The 19,134-nt window shown below is 40.0% G+C and overlaps 1 protein-coding gene across 8 annotated transcripts in view; it reads left to right on the forward strand.

Annotated features, from left to right (window-relative positions):
* The window catches only part of SMPD3 (sphingomyelin phosphodiesterase 3), a 124,502-nt gene that overhangs the window by 67,939 nt on the left and 37,429 nt on the right, over positions 1-19,134 (forward strand). The gene's annotated exons all lie outside the window — the stretch shown is intronic.

The following is a 19,134-nucleotide window of genomic DNA, read 5'->3' on the forward strand; positions in this document are numbered from 1 at the left end:
CAGAAATCTGTAGGAAGGAAGATCTTGGTTTTGCCTTTAGTAGATCCATATGTAATACCCTCTACTTCCAAGAAGTTCCTACGTAATATCAACTACTTTGAAGAAGTCTCTTAAGTAAAAACCACAACTTCTAAGGTCCCTATGTAATACCCACTATTTGCAAGAAGTCCTTAAGTTACTTCCAAGATACTATATATTATTTCCAAGAAGTCCCTATGGTTTATATTGTGCTTAGAAACAAAGCACGCAACAGAGATAAAAGAGTATCAAATTAAATTGAAATGTAAGAAAATAAACATAATAGTGTATATGAAAGCTAGGCAGTTCTAACTTTTAAAAGAACGAGGAATCCCGAAGAGAATCTACTTCAGAGCACCTACCCTCTAGTATTTCTCAACTCTAACCATTTTAATATGTATGGATTTCAATTCCCAGAATTCCCCATCCAATATGTGGCTGAAGAATTCTGGAAGTTGAAATCCAAATATCTTAAACTTGCCAAAATTCAGAAATGCTGAGCTAGATCCTGTAAAACCCACTAGATAGATTAGATAGATAGATAGATAGATAGATAGATAGATAGATAGATAGATAGATAGATAGATAGATAGATAGATAGACAGACAGACAGACAGACAGACAGATAGGTAGATAGATAGATGATAGATAGTGAGACAGACAGACAGATTGATGATAGATTATCTGGGCAAGATAATCCACCCACTTTTCACCTGCCATAAGTGGTTTTAGAAAGTCTCTTCATAGGCTTCCCTGGGAAATGAAGCAGATTGGTGGCATCAAATTTCTTGTTGATGGACCCTGAAAGTAGAGCTCCACTGCAATTGGGCCAGATCCACTGGCCAAAGTTTGGTGATCAAATCATTCATTTTGGATTTCTTGGTAGGAAAGATTTGCCCGAGTCTGTGGTGGTGAGAATAAAATGGTTCCAGCAACAGGGAAGCCTCAAGAGAATGGGAAGGTGTCCAGTTAAAGAAAAGGTTTGGAGATTCCTCTTCTAGCATTCACTTTTGATTAAAATAGGAGAGCATTTGGGGGGTCCCTGTTTTGCTTTAAGTGCATTTGAGGCTTTGCTCTGCTTATCAACACTTTTTAAAAAGCAAGCAAACAACCAGGCATTCTGTCAACTGTTCCTTAGCCTGATGTGGACCAAGCCAGATCGGTTTTCTGCTTCCGGGATGTGAGTTGGCAAAAAAGCTGGGCTCTCCTGAAGGTATAGCAGGACCTTCAGCCAACTCCAAAGAATCAGATGGCTGTTGAAAGAAGGGAAGAGTCAAGCATTCATAAAAGCTACAGTTTCCATGCCAACCCTTTTCCCGTGGGATACCTCGAGAGAAGCAAATGCCATGGAATTAAAACCAAGCACGTTTTTCATGAGAGGTGTGTGTGTGTGTGTGTGTGTGTGTGTGTGTGAGAGAGAGAGAGAGAGAGAGAGAGAGAGAGAGAGAGAGAGAGAGAGAGAGAGAGAGAGAGAGAAAGCAATCCCACAAGGCACAGGTTGATTTGATCAAATGCTGCTATTTGCATATTAACATTTAATATTTCAGTTTCCGCAGTGTCTGTTTTTTATACAGTACTTCCTTCTGCAAAGCAAGGAGAGACTTTTTTTTTTCAAACTCAAGTCAATCCAACCATTTTATTTTAATATCCTCTCCGGGGTCAACCCGGTGTCTTAATCTCTTAAGGCCCTTAATGTCAGCTTTATCTGAGTTGGGTGCAAACGTTGCCCTGGCAAGCTGGTTGTGGCCATGGTGAGTTGGCCATGATGAATTGTGATAGATCCCCCTCCCCCCCAATAAGGCTGCAACTGTGGTTACCAAGCATCCAAATTTTGACCATGTGGCCATGGCTTGCTGGGATGTTGGTAAGTGCAAGGACCAGTGCTGTTGTAACTTTGAACCATCATTAAACAAACGGTTGTAAGTCAAGGGCTACCTGTACTCTCTCTGGGAAGAAATTAAACGTGCAGAGAAGGGAATCCATTGACCCAATACTCCTCTTACGCTGGCTCGGTGCTCTTGTGAACTCTGCAGCCAGTGGGACTTTGGCCTTTATTCACACAGACATTCCCGATACTGGGAAAACGTTTAAGCGTTCACCAGATCATCTTGGTTTCTTTTCATTATCAGATTGATTGAGTTGAACCTTTTTTCTAACCTGCTTTCCCGGCTAAAAATATTCTGTGTGCTGGGGTGAGAATAGCATTGCTCTCGAGATTGATTTTATAGGAGAGAAAGCATAAAAGCATGGCATGAAAAATAAAAAAGTTGGAAAGGGGGAAGAGGAGAAAAAAAAAATTGAGACATCGGCCGGAAGATGCAGGATTTTTGTAAAACCAGAATAGTTTAAAGCAGCCACAAGGAATTAACGGATGCTGGTGTCTTTCTGCTTTGAACCCTTTTAAGACTTCTGCATATCTGTGAGCTTTGTAGACGTGTAGATAGCTTGACTTTACTTCCAGCAGGATTGGCATTTGTTTGTCAGAGTGCACTGTTGCTGGAAATGAGGATAATAAATTAAACAAATAAACATAGCTAAGGATAGTCATGAGTTGATGGTCCAGTGGAGAACATAAATAAATTAGCCAGAGAAACTATCTGATCTTAACTTCCCTCAGTTCTTGTGAGAGCTAGTTTGGCATAGTAGATAAGTATTAAACTTAGAGGCTGAAGTGCATGTCCCTACTAAGCCGTAGGCAACTTGCTGATGGCAAAAGAAAAAAGGAAAATGAATAGTGGGTCACAATATGGTATGCAAGGATGCAGAGGCAGAATCTGTTTTGCAACATTGCAAGCCATGCTTTAAGTATTAAAGTATTAAGTATTAACACACACACACACACACACCCGCCTTCTTATACATGGGATATTCCTGATTAGTAGCTCTGGATCCTTTGTACCAAATGTGTCTTTTGCAGCAAGAACACTAATGAGGCGTCTCTAGAAGAAGGAGGAGGAGGAGGAGAAGGAGGAGGAAAAGAAGAAGAAAGAGGAAGAAAGAAAAGGAGGAGGAGGAGGAGGAGGAGGAGGAGGAAAGAAAAGAAGAAGCAGGAGAGGAGGAGGAGGAGGAGAAGGGGAAGGGGAAGGAGGAGGAGGAGATGGAGATAGATGGAAAAGGAGGAGGAGGAGGAGGAGGAGGAGGAGGAGGAGGAGGAAAAGCTCTTATCTCCAGGAGAAGAGGAAGAACAAGGAGGAGGAGGAGGAGATGGAGATGGAGATGGAAATAGATGGAAAAGGAGGAGGAGGAGAAGGAGGAGAAGGAGAAGAAAAAGCTGTCTTATCTCCAGGAGAAGGGGAAGGATGATAATGATGATAATGATGATGATGATGATGAGGAGGAGGAGGAGGAGGAGGAGGAGGAGGAAAGAAAAGGAGAAGCAGGAGAGGAGGAGAAGGAGAAGGAGAAGAAAGAGGAGGAGGAGGCTGATTTTCAGATATTTATTCAGTATGTTTACAAGCTGAATATAATGAAAAAATAATTGAGGGAAACAACTGCTACATTTGTTTAGGCTCACAAGCAGTAAAGGTACCAGGAGGACAGAAGAACAAGGAGTAGAAACATTACTAAATATTCACAGAATATTTAGGAAGTAAAACAGAAGACAGACACCTGCTGCAGAGATTATGTTTAATTCGTGCTGCTGATAATAATAATATTAAAACAGATCAGGAAACAGCACAATACTGCCAGCCACAGGAAAAAAATATATGCTAAGAACTTAGCACTGAATCTAAGAAATCTTTTGGGTTATGGAATTTGGTGCCTAAATCTTTTTGCAACTCAATAGTCTCAGGCAGTTCCATTGTTTAAAAATTATAGGGTTTCTTGTTCCCGGTTAATTTTGTTCCGGTGTAAATCCAGTTCTGTAGAAATTCTGCTTGTGGCCTTTATGTAAAACCAGAAAACTTTACATTGTTTAGAATACCTTTTCAACTTTAAAATTCAAAACAGGGCAATTCTATAATAACAAGGGCTATGCAAAGAAATGACAAAGAGCTTGAAAATAATTACTACCTGCATTAAATATAAATCTTCTAATGGAACAGTGAATAAGCAAGTGAGGGAGATTAAAAAAACATTTTAAGGAAATCCGCTGTTCCTAAGAACCATCTGTGTTTTAGGCCAATATTTTATAATTATGATTTCCCCCACCCTTTTTTTATAGATTTGCTTGGTGAGCTTGTATTGGCTTTGAATCTGAACAGAGTTTTGCATTTATTTCTGAATATGTAGAGATCAGACACTTTGTTAGCAAGCTTTACAGTATATTTTAAGAGATCTAAACCAAATAGTCTCTGATTTCAATATGCATTTGGAAAGCATCGCATGTAAGGCAGCCCAGAAACTTGCCATGTGTGTTTCTTTGAAATAAGAAGATTGTGACAAATACTTTTCAGATATTTTACTTCCTTTCCAGATGCTTTTTAAACCATTCTCGAAGGCTTTTGAAATGGGAATATGCAGTCTGTTTTTAGAAAAGTCTTAGCTACAACATATAGCAGTTCTTCATGTGGGTGTTTAAATAAATAACAACAAACTTTTCATTAAATAAAAAGTCTCTTTCATTATGCCAAATTAAATAGCAAATGCACAAATGGAGCTATGTGGATAATGTGATGGACTATGAAAAGTAAAATCAAATCAAATCAAACATAAAAGAGCAAAGCCTGAAAAAAATTATACCTTAAACAAAACACAGGCATCTCCCTGCACCCAAAAGTATTTAAGTATTTAACCAATTTGCTTGGAAGACACACTCTCTCTCTCTCTCTCTCTCTCTCTCTCTCTCTCTCTCTCTCTCTCTCTCTCTCTCTCTCTCTCTCTCGCTAAGGAACTCTGAGAGTTGAATTCTGCAAGTCTTAAAGTTGTCGTTTGAAGACCCCTGCTTAAGATGGACAGGCATACAAATCCTTAAATAATGAAATAAATATCACCCTGTTGAATATAATAATTCTGTTTCTTGCTAACCAGGAAGCCAACTTTGCATTCTGCTTGCACAAAGCTTCATTATGAACACAACCTGTTGGCTGAAAAGGGAAATTAAGCAGCTGATTGAAAGTATGTGTTATAAATATTAAACCTGGCTGCCTTCTAAAATTAGAAAATGCATTCATGCTTCTGACTAGGAAGGAAATGGCTTTATCTTTGCATGCCGCCTTCTTTATTCCCTCCAGCTTTGGTTTATTCTGTTTTTCTCTTATTCTGTTTATTCTATCTTGCAATTTTTGGAAGATCTCTTGATCTCTTTTCCCTCATTTGGATGTGTTTTTGATATGAGAAGAAGGCAAGGGATGTTTTTGCAGGCAGCAGGTGCCTCCATCTGTGGCAAGAACATCCGAACTTGCCAAGGTGTTTTGGGGTTGGTGAATTAAAGATTTCAAGGGGTTGACAACCTGATCTGATACAATTGTGGGAATGGGAATGAACTGTGCATCGTGCCCAGTGGGATTTTACTCCTTTGAACTTAGTGTTTGTAAAGAAAGAAAACTATTGACAAAGAATGAAAATGAGGCCAAGGGCAATCATTTGATTGAAAACTCTGAGGATTTCTTAATTCAAGCACCAAGTCCAACTTTTAAGAAAACTCTGTTTCTCTTCAGGTTTCTGGAACATTATTAAAACAATTCTTTTTAAAAAAAATGTTTTAGCAATGTTGGAGCACCCACAACTTCTGAAGGCAAGTCATTCCACTGATTAATTGTTTTCACTATCGGGAAATGTCTCCTTAGCTCTAGGTTGGATCGCTCCTTGATTAGTTTCCATCCATTGCTTCTTGTCCTGCCTTTAGACGCTATGAATGAATGTTAATTCTCCCTCTCTGTTCCATAGCATTATATTATACTAAAATTCACATCCACTTGAATTCCAGCTCAGAGCTCTAAGTCCATTTCATTATCCAAAGTTTATGGGCTTTTGCACCTGAAATTCACATTCTGGTAATTCATTCTGTTGAACAAATCAACAAAAATTTGATTTTATCTGTAGAGCATTTATGGCATTATGCGCTGAAATGACAAAGCACTCAAGTTAAAAATGTTCAGTGATGAAGACAATAAAGCATATGATAGCAAGTATACCAAGGTGTTTTTTGTTTTTGTTTTTTTAAAAAAAGAAATTAAAATAATGACAAGCGACGTGCGTACTTTTTTATGATCTTAGTTTCAGCAGGGACAAATTCTCCTTTGACTTTTGGCTGCAGATCAGACAAAATGACTTAAAGCCTGCCCTGCTTTTTTTTTTCTTTTCTTTTTTTTGGCTGAGGTTAATAGGAAAGTGATTTTTGTAAAGAACAGACCAGTGGGTTTTATTCTGCAAATAAGATGTTGACATTCCACCCCCCACCATGGATTCTGTGACAAAAAATAAATAAAAGAAAAAAAAACCATGAAGCAACTACTGAGTTGCAATATTTGAGGGGGGCTGTCACCCAGGCCAGGGAGTCAACCTATTTTCCCAAAGCACCCAAAGCAGGACAAGATGGAAACTCATTAAGGAGAGATACAACCTAGAAATAAGGAGAAATTTTCCTAGCGTGAGAACAATTAATCAGTGGAACAGCTTGCCTCCTGAAGTTGTGGGTGCTCCATCACTGGAGGTTTTTAAGAAGATTGGACAACCATTTGTCTGGAATGGTATATAGAGTCTCCTGTTTGTGCAGGAGGTTGGACTAGAGGACCTCTAAGGTCCCTTCCAATCCTATGATTCTATGTCCTATATATGTTCTAGAGCCACATAAGGTTTTTATTCAGGTAGGATTGAAAAGATCCAAGATTTGCATTCCAATTGTTTTATTCATTCTACTTCATTCCCCATAGTTGTATTACAGAAAGTCATAATATCAATGTTGATATTTCCTTCTTTGGAATGAGGATGGTTGTGGAAATATTCCTTCCCACTCTAAGCCTATCAATTTGATAGAGTTAGTGGGAAAGTATGTATCAGATATCTTCTGATTAAATTAGAGAATTGGACTAATTGCAATTTTTTTGGGGGGGGGGGAAGGATTGTTTTATTATTTTTTGTGGCATTTTTTTAAGGTACTTAGATGTTTTGTTGATTTTTCTTTTGCCATTTATAAATCAAATTTGAAAAAAAATGGAGACATTGAGAAAAACAATCTCACCAACGATCAGCTGATCTGAGGAAATTCTCAGAAAATAAGAAGAAATTTAACTGATTTGCTAAAGAAAGAAACAGAGGGGAAAAATATATTGAGTGGTTCATTTTATAATTCTTTAAATCTCTGTGGTCCTTGGTGCTCTCTGAGCTTGATTGTTTTCTTGCAGACATTTCATTACCCAACTAGGTAACATCATCAGTGCTAGAAGGGATCGGGGTTGGGGTTGGCTCTCTGTTTATATGCAAGTGGTAAGGGTTGTTGGGAGTAGTTTCTTAGCTGGGTTATTGTCTGCTGTTTGATTATTTTTCAGAGTATGTAGTTCCTTGATTGGGGTATTGTTTTATAACTCTGTTAAGGGAAGGGAATGCATCAAGCAATCCATTTCAATTGCATTCATATTCTACACATAAAAATGAAACCAAAATGTTTTTCTGGGCCTGATCCTGCCCACTTCCTTCCCATGGTCTCCCCCTGCTGTTTTTGTGGAACATGTTCTCAGCAAGAGAAAACTAGCACACCCTTTTATGGACTCCAGCTGGGAGATGTTCATGAGCATCCTTCAAAAGATGAAGCAGACCTGTTTGAAGACACCCCACAAAGGTTACTCTCATTAGTACTGGGAGAACCAGAGACTGAGTTCCTGCTGAGACATCAATGTTCCCTTTGAAAACATTAAGTTTCAAAGATTGTCTCTTCTGAGCAATAGTTTCTCTGTCATTACACTGGACTTTAAAAAAATGTATCTGAAGGTCCTTGCATAATTAAGCATGATCAAAGAAGACCTAGGCTTGTGGTATCTTTACCATGGGAGATTCTCGGTTGCTTGCTGTGTCTTATGTTACCTCAAAATAAGGAAATAACACTAACACGAACAATAATAATAAAGTTGAAAGGGACTTTGGAGGTCATCTAGTCCAACCCTCTGCTCAGGCAGGAAACCCTATACCAGGGGTCTTCAAACTTGGCCTTTTTATGACTTGTGGACTTCAACTCCTAGAATTCCTCAGCCAGTATGCCTGGCTGAGGAATTCTGGGAGTTGAAGTCCACAAGTCAAAAAAGGGCCAAGTTTGAAGACCCCTGCCCTATACCATTTCAGACAAAGATGGCTAAGAAGACATTTTACTCCAATGAAATCCAAGTGTCCAAACATCTGAAGGTTGTTGAGACCGGTGTCTGCCTCAGAAGCACAAGTTCTGTGGTGTTCACAACACCAAATAAGAGCTGGATTTTATATGACTTCCCTGAACAACAAGTCAGCAGTGTTCTTTTAAAATATTAACACTTGGCATTGGGCTACCCAGTAATTCATTGTGCTAATCAGGAGGTTGAAAAACAACTTGTGTTGCTAATATGAAATATTTTGGCCAAGGGATGCTGCTCTTACAGTTCTTTGGTTTCCAGCAAAAAAAAATAGAATAAAATATAATTAATGACTAGGAAAGGAACAGACAAGAGGAAGATAAGAAATAAAAAGTTACCTGTGAAAAGCAAGGATCGCAGACTTTGGAGGGGTTTTTTTTTTAGTGAAGCAACCCAAACAAGAGAGAAAATGTATTCTTTTGCTGTATTTAAAAGAGCTGTCTTCCACATATGCTACAATTTGTTTGAAATGTTTTTGTCTTTTTTCCCCCTTTTTCTTCTGTTTTGTTCTTTTTGACATCCCTTTATCCTTTTCATTTTAGAAAATTAAATAGTGCCAAAAGGAAACTTATTGTGCTGAAGCACAAATTTAGATTGTACATTCTTAATCAGAGGGTCTCCCTGGCCTGGCCTGGCCTGGCTTGGCCTCCCCTTTCCCTTCTCCTTTATATTTCAAATTAAAACTGTGGAAATCTCCAGCCTGGCCTTAAGAGGTGTTTTATAGCAGCAGAATAAAAAAATATTTTAGGCTTTCTTTTCCCATGCTTAACTGGGAAAAACAGAAGCTGAAAAGGACTCTAACTATGCATAACTCTGATAGCATTCACTTCCTCTCCAGAATGCTCTTGAAAATAAGAGCCTAGGAAAGATTTAAATATTTCCCTTTTTCTATTTCTGTTTAAGAGAACAAAAGAGTAGTGGAGGAGGAAGCTAAAACAATCGATGGAAATTAATCAAGGAGAGAAGCAACCCAGAATGAAGGAGAAACTTCCTAACAATGAGAACAATTATCCAGTGGAATGGGTTGCCTTCAGAAGTTGTGGGTGCTCCATCACTGGAGGTTTTTAAGAAGAGACTGGACAGTCAGTTGTCTGAAATGGTACAGGGTTTCCTGCTTGAGCAGGAGGTTGGACTAGAAGACCTCCAAGGTCCCTTCCAGCTCTATTCTGATTAATTGATTGATTGAATGATTGATTGATTGAAAATTATATTGCTTGTTAACTTATATTTGGGGTACTTCTGTCATTTCATAAATAATAAGAGAAGAAAACCACGATAATGGAAAGGCAGAGCTATTCTCATCTATCTTGCCTTTTTTCCCAGTTCTTGCACTACAAAGCTCTCACGGTTGGGATGTGTACCAGCAATACTGAGAAGTGTGATTAGGATTGCCCATCGTGGCTATTGATGAGAATTATGAGTCAAAGTTTATAAGCACAAAGGATGCCAAGGTTAGAAATTCTGGTTCATTATATTACATTAATCCATTTGTTACTGCGAAGCATCATATGATAAGCATCTTATCTTGGAAGCTTTTGTGAGAATGTGTTCCAAGTTTCTGGGAGATGATTCCGATGGAGATAAAGAATTTTGGAGGGCTACCAAGCGCTGATGAATGCAAAATAGTGGCTCAGATAGGTAGATGTATCCTACGCATTGAGGAATAGGCTAACCCTGCGACACATTCTCAGCCAAAAATCAGTGGCTATTGCTAGGGCCCGTGTTCTGTTTAAATGGAAACACAAAATAAGGGGAAAATCAATGTCTGCCATGATAGGAGATCCTGAAATTATACCTGAATGACCAACAGTTTTGGGTGCTGGTCATTCAGTACATATGACATATTTGATTTATGAGCTGCATCGGATACCAGTATACTTTGAGGTGCACTTCAAGATGCTAGTGGTTACCTTTCATGGCTTGGGACCAGGTTACTTATGGGACCGTCTCTCCCCAATGGTGCCTACCCATTCTGTTAGATTCAGCAAGAAAGGCATGCTCCAGTTCCCATCAGCGAGAAGGGGGCTAAGGAAGACGGCCTGTTCTGTCATTGCCACTACTTCTGGAACCTCCTTAACCCATAAGATGCTTTTGGAACCCCCCCCCCCCCGTAAAATCAGACATGCCCCAGTCCTCTTGATCTCTCATAAGACATTAAAAACCTGGCCTTGCCACCCACATTCTGGTCCTGACAGTTACGGGTGAGCCTGTTTCATGCTTAGTTTAAGTGTGGGATTTTTGATGTCTTCTCAGCTGTTATCTCATGCTACTTTATAGCGCTTCTTCTTTTTTAAAAAAGTTGCTTTTATTCTGTTTTTAATTGTCACCCACCTAGAGCCACCTGTCTGAGATGGGCAGCCACATAAATTTATTAAATACATGAGCAGTTGCTTAATGACCCCCCCCCCAAAAAAGGAGATGGAAAAATAATGCCATCTTCTTTGCTTGCATGTGTCCTGCCCTAGACAATGTTAGCCGTGTCGATCATGTTCTGAACAGCAGGCCAATCTCTCTGTGTATTCTGTGTATTTTTAATGGCATTCCAGCTGGGAAGCGTTTCTCTGCTTGATGACAAAGAGGTATTAATATGTTCTGAACAGCAGGGAAATTTCTAAGTGTCTAGGATCGGGAATAAACTGGATCCTCCTTCAGTGCAAAAAGTAGGCAATAGGCTTTTATCCAATTAGAATTTGGGTGGGAGTATGTAGATTTGTCTTCCTAATCTTTTCCATTTCTAGCCAGAAAGCCCCAACCTTTCTGAAAAGAGTATTGAATTTGCATTTCTAAAAGGTGGCCTCTGCCTCGTTTCTGCTTGCGGAAGAGGGGCTGGAACTGGTTTCTGTCTTTTTTAAAGATCTTCTCCATTATTCCTTTGGGGAAATACATTCTGCCTCTTTAATATTTCCCAAAATATTTCTTTCTCTGGATTCTTCCCACAACGTAGCCAAGGGGATGCTACAATGGTTGTAAGTGTGAAAACCGGTCATAAATCGCTTTTTCCAAAAGCCCCAACCTTTCTGAAAAGAGTATTGAATTTGCATTTCTAAAAGGTGGCCTCTGCCTCGTTTCTGCTTGCGGAAGAGGGGCTGGAACTGGTTTCTGTCTTTTTTAAAGATCTTCTCCATTATTCCTTTGGGGAAATATATTCTGCCTCTTTAATATTTCCCAAAATATTTCTTTCTCTGGATTCTTCCCACAATGTAGCCAAGGGGATGCTACAATGGTTGTAAGTGTGAAAACCGGTCATAAATCGCTTTTTCCAGTGCTGCTGTAACTGTAAACGGCTACTAAACAAATGGTTGTTGTACATCAAGGACTACCTGGACCCTGTTGTGATTACCAGTCCCATTAGTTCAATCAGCCTCACAAATGTTGTTGTGAAGTCCAGTTGAGGGTGGCCTCCCACTCAATCTGCCTTGAGCTTTTAAAGAAAAGATGGGAGATAAATAATAAGTCACGTCTCTGTCAACTAGGTCCAAGCTCGTTTGCAAATGAGGACCGTTTAATTTTGAAGCATGAGAGACTGTGGGTAATGTTCAGTTCATCTTGATGGGAAACGGACCAGAATAGGAAGATAAATTAAAACTTATAGAGGAGTTGGTGGCAGGAGAATTAGAGCACAGCTTGACTTGAAAGCTAAGGGTGGATGATGACTTATGAGAGTGAAATGTCTTTCTTTCCTTCTCTTACTTCTGAAAAAGGAAATGCAGCGGCAGCAGAAAAGCCTACATGACAAAGTCAACATCTAAAAAAGATGACGTTGTTTGTGACATTTGAGACTTTTTGTGCATCTTTTTCGCCTTCCATCTCTATCCCCCATCAGGACTATCAACCGCTCTTTTTCCAAAACTGTTCTCCTTCTGGGAGACGTTTAATGGAGCAGTTGCAATTAGAGATAAAAATTGGAACCGTTCCTCTGCAGTGATGGCCTTGTACCCTGTTTTATTGAAGACATTTCAAAACACCTTTTCTTTCAAAGCCTGCCCATTTCAGCCCAAAGATTAAGAACTGTAAAAAGAAAAAGAAAATAGGGATTTTGAAGCTGTTACAACTTTAAGCTCTTGAGCACAGAGTCTGGAGGATATCTCTTCCAAATAGGAGAAAGAATCACATATCATTTTTACACATTGATATAGATGTATTTTATTTCATTATTGCTCCACCTTCAAAGACTAGAGAGATAACATATTTGTTGCTGTTCAGTTGCTGTTGTATTCAACTCTTCGCAACCCCATGGAGCATAGCAACACCCCCCCCCCTCCCATCCTCCACTGTCTCCTGGAGTTTGCCCAAATTCATGTTCATTGTGTCAATGACACTATCTAACCATCTCAACACTATTTAACTATCTAACCATCTCAACACTATCTAACCATCTCAGCCTCTGCTGTCTCCTTCTCCTTTTGCCTTCCATCTTTCCCAGCATCAGACTCTCTTCCAAGGAACTGTCTCTTCTCATTTGGTGGCCAAAGTATTTGAGCTTTGGCTTCAGGATCTGTCCTTCCAAAGGACAGCCAGGGTTGATTTCCTTCAGGATTGGCTGACTTGATCTCCTTGCAGTCCAAGGGTCTCTCACATTGCATTTTCTGCAACATGAAGATAACATATAACATAGACCATGAATAATGCATTGTATAACAGTATTTCCCTGTGAATGTCAGCAAATTCAGTAGATTCAGTTCAAAATCTTCTGGAGACAAACTCTTCCTGAAAAGAGTTCCATCAGATCAAATCAAAATAATTTTAAAAACCTCGAAAAAGCAAAAATGATCCGATTTTATAAAAGATAAGGATGCGGGTCTCTCCTTCGCTTGGGGTTGGACTACCCCAACCACTTCTCCTGGAAACAGCAACAACCTCAAATTTTGATCTCTCAGCAGGCAAGCTATAATCATTTATTTTGTTGGTCTAGGAATTTGCTAACAAAAAGTCGAGTGAGCTCAAGATGACGGGTATGATGTAAAGGGCAGTTTAATGGCATGTAAGTTATTGACTCAGTTTCAGTGTCTGAGCAGATAAAAAAATATGGTAAGGAAGATTATACTCTCCTCCCATCATCACTGCTAAGAGCGAAGTATTGAATCGCACGACAGTCAGTCGTCAGTTTACAACCATTAATTAATGCAGCGATTTCAATCAGAATAGAGCTGGAGGGGACCTTGAAGGTCTTCTAGTCCAACCCCCTACTCAAGCAGGAGATCCTATACCCTTTCAGATAGATGGCTGTCCAGTCTTTTCTTAAAAACCTCCAATGATGAAGCACCAACATCTTCTGAAGGCAACTTCTGTTCCACTGGTTAATTGTCCTCACTGTTGGGAAGTTTCTCCTTAATTCAAATTGCTTCTCTCCTTGATTGTTTCTTGTCCTGCCTTCTGGTGTTTTGGAAAATAAGTTGACCCTCTTTTCTTTGTGGCAGCCCTTCAAATACTGGAATACTGCTATCTTGTCACTCCTAGTCCTTCTTTTTCTAGACTGGCCCTACCCAATTCCTGCAACCATTCTTCATATGTTTTTTGCTTAACCATTGTAGCAAAAACGATCCTAAAATTTAGTGTGTCTCACTTAACAACAGCTTTACATAACTGTGGAAATTCTCATGTCAATTGTGGTCATAAACTGAGGACTACCTCAAGTACGTGTGTCTGTTAGAGGTAGTTTTCAATTTATGTCTAATTCCTTCGTAGGTGGAATTCCATGTTTTGGTTTGCCAGCTCGGACAACTCAAATGCTCACAATATATTTAATCATAAACTAAGGAACCAGACTGGGTTTGCTCAAAAGAGTCAAACCACTAAAAAAATAAAGTATGTTAGAATTAACCAAACCTCACATGCTGTTCAAATGCAGCATTTTTATCATATTGTGTGAAAATAATAAGTGTGGTCAGAAATATGTATGCATCTGTTGATTGGAATGGGGAAAAAAACCCATAATCAGAAAATCAGTTAAATTAAGCAATGCTAATACTGTGTATAAACACACAGATATACAGACAATTAAAAGATGCTTCTGTCAGGTAGCAGACTGTAATTCAACACAAACAAACAATGTGAGTATTCATAAAATCTGTAAAAAAACCAAATAACCACTTAAAACAGATCAATACGTATTTGTTATAGTGAGCAACCAGAAAAATACAGTTAAGATAGCAGAATCTACAGCACTTAAATAAAAATGCATAAACATTTCCAATTAAATCAGACAGGAAATAAAATAAGATTAATACAGAAATAAAAATACAAACAAAACCAGAAAAATGCTTTCTTGACAACGTTTTGTGAAAGTGGTTTGCCATTGCCTTCTTCCTGGAGCTGAGAGAGAGTGGGCAGCTCAAAGTCATCAAGCTAGCTTAATGGAACTAGAATGGAACTAGAACTCACTTTCTCCCAGTTTTTGGTGTGGTAACTTAATTACCACACCAAACTTGGTGCAGAATGTTCTACCTGTATTCCAAGGACTCTATAAATATCTAGCTATCTCTTATATCTTGAATTAGTTCCTTATACACACACACACACACACACACACACACACACACACACACAGAGAGAGAGAGAGAGAGAGAGAGAGAGAGAGAGAGAGAAATTATTTTTAATAAAGAAAAAAATCCACTGGCCTTCTGCCACTTTCTATTTTCCTTCGTGTGACAAAGATATCCTTTGATTTATTTCGTTCCAAGTCCCTTGGCCAAGGAGAGACTTTTCTGTGTACATATTGGATATGCAAAGTGATCTCCGGGGAAGATTTGTTGTCACTTTTTGCAATCTAATAGAATAAAGAGTTTTGGTGGTTCGCCAAGTGGTTGTGAGATCTGTGAGATAAACAGAGTGACTGCTGTGCAGGCCTGCAACAAACCCATGGAAATGGCCAGTGGTTGTTAGTGGCACCCTTAGTCAATCTTCAATAGGTGGAGTCGTGTTCCAATGTCAGCTCAGCAGGAACATCCAAAGAGGAGGATCAAAGGTCAAGATGAAACTCTTGACTGCATGGAACCCCAGCCCCTTTCCATGTCTGTAGTGGGACACAAGTAAAAAGAGGTTGTGTCAGGAACCAAGGCTGTTGAAATGAGTACAAGTTTATTCCATGCTAGTTCTCTACAAGAATCCGAGCTAAGCACGGTCAAGGCAAACTGGTGGTACTGTAGATAACAGTCAATGGAATTCAAGGAGGGATGGACTTAGATCTCTTGTGGGTGTGAAGGGACTTCAAACTGATGACATGCTTGGCCCCTCCCTCAGGCTCAGACTGGTCAACTTCTGCAGGTGGGGCTTCACTCATGTGGCCATCTTCTTCATCTTCCCAATATCTGAGGCACTTTTGAAACCACCTTGCTCTCTGCTTGATCATTCAGATCAAGGTTCTTCTTGTTCTCAGTTTCTACACGTTTTCTCTGAGATTCCTGATGGCTCCCTCTTGCCTTCTTTGCTCAATTGCTTCAAATTGATAGAGATCAAAACATGACAGCATCATTTGTTCTTCCTGTCAGGGAAGAGGCGCAGCTGCTGAGAACCAGGACATGGTGGCACCACCGTGACAAACCTATAGCATTACTCATGAAGTCCCCTATCAACCCGGCCCAATCTTCTCCCCTGGCACGTCCCAGTACGCCAGTGGGGTGATCTTGTTTAATTGTGCATTTTGTGATTTAAAGTTCATATCCTGTCCTTCCTCCCCACCAGTGACAAATCAACGAAGCTTGAGTGAAGGGGAGGTGGAGGGCCAGAAGAGTGGAAGAGAATTTTTGGCTCCCTTGCTTGATCCCTGAAAACAAGAAGATGATAAAGACTTCAAAGATATTACTTTATGACTAAATCAAGACAGGGAGGGAGAAAAAAAATCTTTCTTTCTAGGCAAAACCGCTATTCTTTGGGAAACTCAGTCCCTTTACCTGCAGGGTTCTGATTCACCAGTTTTTTATTTTCTTTTACACAATTACAATGTTTGTGCATGGAAGAAAGAATGTTCAGGAGGCATAAAAATGGAATCAATCCCCAGCTCTTTTTTGGCTTGTGAAGATGACTTCCTTGGACAAAATAAAATAAAATAATAAAATAAAATAAAATAAAAAAGCTGCACATCAATGACATTTTCAGGGTGCAGAATGCTGTGAGCAGAAAATCTCAGGGGACAATTCAACCAAACCTATTTCAAGATTCTTTGAGGTTCTGTGTCTTCCACCCTAAATACAGAGTAAAACCTGGCAGTTTTGCCAACTCTGCGTAGAGGGGCGGGTTCAGGGGTCTCTGTGCCTGCCTGTTGCCCACCATTGCAGTATAGACTTGTAACTTAAGGTCACAAGGATATTGCCTATGCAGTGGTGGGGAACCAGGAGGAATAATAAAACCCTATGACAGTTCGTAATGATCTCCAGAAGGATAGCTGTGTTATTTTCCTACAGTCCAAACAAGTCAAACTGCCATGGCAGATTAAATACTCTTAAATTTATTGTGTCCATGAAAAGTTGATGTCACAATAAATCTATTCTATCTGTACACATAGAACAACCTGTTAGTTTTTTGCAGGGAGATGGAGAAGTCTGCAATTTCCAATCTGTGGCTGAACTTTCTCTTGAGGCTATCTTACAGGCAGATGAAGATGGCTGATTAAATTCCTATGGTGCATTTCCACCAACCCACACATACAGACACACAAACATAAGAGAGAGAGAGAGAGAGAAGAGAGAGAGAGAGAGAGAGAGAGAGAGAGAGAGAGAGAGAGAGAGAGAGAGAGAGAAATCCCACGAGGCACAGGTTGATTTGATCAAATGCTGCCATTTGCATATTAACATTTAATATTTCAGTTTCCGCAGTGTCTGTTTTTTATACAGTACTTCCTTCTTCAAAGCAGGGAGAGACTTTTTTTTTCCAAACTCAAGTCAATCCAACCATTTTATTTTAAGAGAGAGAGAGAGAGAGAGAGAGAGTTTGCTGCTGTATCTTAAATATCGTGCAAATGTTCTCATTCAATTCCCTTTGTGGCATTCAGTTCCACAGCCCTTAGAGAACAAGGCTAGGAAATGGCATTGCAAAACTGTCATGCCACAAAGCCTTTGTGAGCATTTAAGATAAAATTCAAAATGAAGGTCAGCTGGACTTTTCAGGGCTCCTTTGATGCAATTGTCTTTGCAAGAAGGGTTGATTTCTGCCTCTTCTCAACACTCCCGTCCTTTCGGAAGCTGCTCTGAAGGGGATCTCGGTATCCTCCTGACAAGGACTGAATCTTTCGCAAGACCCAAGTCCATTACGAGTGTCATACAGATGCAAAATAACCTGAATGGGGGGGAAAAAAGTTACGCTTCGGGTTCTGCAATCTTCTCTTTCATAGCCCAGAAGAGGATGCAGCCCAGTATAATCGCAAAGGTGGAAAGTCGGTGAATGAAAAACCTCAACGGGTTGAGAACAAGAGTGGGTGGAACATTGTGAAGGAGCAATAAAAAAGCAGGCATTTGAATGCAACGGAGCAGCAAGGAGGAGGCTTTCTCCAGATCCAGCTGATCTGAGTCAAGGCGCAGCTGTTTTCTCAGATCAGTGAATGCCCACTTCTGTCATTCTGAAAGGAAAGTTCATAGATAAATGGTGCTTCTGGTTCCTGGAGGCCTGCCCTGTAATCGCAAGATAGAATAGAATCTGTCTGAAGGCTCAAACATGGGCCGTGGAAAGTGCCTCCAAAAAAACCTCAGCAGCAAAGGGATGAATCAGAGAATCGTAGGGCTGAAAGAGATCCCAAAGATCCTCTAGTCCAACCCTTTGCTGCCAAGCAGGAGACCCTGTACTATTCTGGACAAATGGTCATTCCATCTTTTCTTGCAAACCTCCAGCGATGGAGCATCTCCAACTCCGGGAGGCAAACTGATCCACTGATTAATTGTTCTCCCTGTCGGGAAATTCCTCCTTCGCTAGTATTTAACTAACTCTGCAGCATCTGAAGAGCCAACGATTTCCATCTCCTAAACAGGGATCTCCCAACTTGGCAACTTTAAGACTTGTGGACTACCACTTCCACAATATACTAAGCTGGCTGGGCAATTCTGGGAGTTGAAGTCCACAAGTCTTAAAAGTTGCCAAGTCGGGAGATCCCTGTCCTGCAACATAGCCGTTGGAGAGTGGCCATCGGTGGCTGGGAGACCAGCGTTTTAGCCTGATTGATTCTGTACTCTTGGGATGACGAGAAGATGTATTACCAGAGTATTTGTTCCACTAGGGTCTTGTAGATAAATCAAGCCAGTAGAGGCCTTGTCCTCAAGCCTGTAATCAATGAGCCAAGCTAGACATGACATTCTTGTTCTGTGTCTCTTTCTCCAGACAGGTTGTTTTTTAAAAACAGCTTCAGGCCATAGTGTGAGCAGAAAAACATTTACGGGAGGGGACGGAGTGATTGCTTGACCCCTGCCCTTCCTACTCCATTTGTCTGCTTGGATCAAATCAAGGCCTTGCTCCCCTCCCCTCCAGCATCACTAGCCTGGCTGCTTTTTATTAAACATAAAAAATCATTGGGGGGAAAAAGGGCAACTAATTGAAGTCAACACTGAATAAAGAAAAGTCTGCATTTAAGTCTAGTTATATAAGCTGTTAATCATTGTAAGGGTGAAGTAAGCTGACTTTAAGATTGGTGTATATAGATAGTCCTTACTAATGACCACAATTGAGCCCAAAATTTCTGCTGCTAAGCAAGGCAATGGTTAAATGAATTTTCCCCTATTTTATCACCTGCCTCGTCATAATTATTAAGTGAATCACCAAATAAGGATCTGGAGAAAGGCCTTCTCCATTTTTAAAATATTGTGCGGGTGTCACTTGTTGGGTAGATATTTTTTCCCATGTGCTATTCCATAGTTGCAGTTGTTTCTGGGACAGT

Source organism: Crotalus tigris, unplaced genomic scaffold, assembly GCF_016545835.1.
Source record: "Crotalus tigris isolate CLP2741 ecotype Arizona unplaced genomic scaffold, ASM1654583v1 scf7180000018525.42219311030:4301911, whole genome shotgun sequence".
In the NCBI taxonomy this organism is placed as follows: Eukaryota; Metazoa; Chordata; class Lepidosauria; order Squamata; family Viperidae; genus Crotalus; species Crotalus tigris.